This window comes from Microtus ochrogaster, chromosome 10 (assembly GCF_000317375.1).
Source record: "Microtus ochrogaster isolate Prairie Vole_2 chromosome 10, MicOch1.0, whole genome shotgun sequence".
Taxonomy (NCBI): Eukaryota; Metazoa; Chordata; class Mammalia; order Rodentia; family Cricetidae; genus Microtus; species Microtus ochrogaster.
In genome coordinates this window covers 1,238,823-1,239,774 of record NC_022016.1, presented here as the reverse complement: position 1 = coordinate 1,239,774, position 952 = coordinate 1,238,823, and positions in this window count along the sequence as shown.

Genomic DNA, 952 nt, shown 5'->3' with positions numbered 1-952 from the left:
TGTGTGTGTGTGTGTGTGTGTGTTTTATTACCTTACCTATTAAGACATATTTTTTCCTTGATGATCCTTATTGGATAGACATCTAGAGTATCTTGAAATTTTGAGGATGTGTATTTTCCTGTAAAGACAAGAGCAGAACTCTGCCAACCCTATGTAGTTTCTTTACTACTTGTATGGTTGTCACCATTGTGTATTAGCTGTCATTTATCTTTCTTAATATATTTTTTCTTTTTTCAATGCCAATCATTATCAATATGATGGTATCCATAGTTTTTCTTCTCCTGTGGAAGCAAGAGCAAAACCCCTTCCCCAACATAGCACCTGTTTTGGCTCCCATTGTGAGGTTAACACATTCTTGAAATACAGCAGCTGATTTAATTCAGAAGACTTCTCTATTCAATATCTCTCTGACGCTGTTGTCCCTTTTTCATTAGTGTTAAAAAATGCAAGGTTAATAAAGCACTATATAATCTATTTCAGGGGACTTTTCCATCTTTTTCTGTTTGTTTAACATATCTTTTATAGTTCAATTTGATCATTCTAAAACTGCCTGACCTGTAAGATTTAATATTGTAATAAGCAAAAAACTGTTTTATTTTCTTAGAGAAATATGCTCGACAATTATCTGTCTTTGTGCAGGTATACCCATGCTAGTCAAAACTTCTAATAAATGTGTGATTACTGAATTAGCCTTTTCTGAGCTTAAAGCAGCTGCCTACTGAAAATCTGAATAAGTGTTAATGGTATGGTGTACCTATTTTAATTTTCCAAATTCTGTAAAGTAGAACACATCCATCTGCCATATTCATTCCTTTGTGTACCCTTTGGGTTACTCCCTGCATATAGTGGTGTTTGGGTATAGAAAGAGCAAGTAGAACATCGCTTTAAAATCTCCTTAGCTTTTTTTCATGTAATAGAAAACTCTTTCTTTAAACCTTTGCTATTGACATGA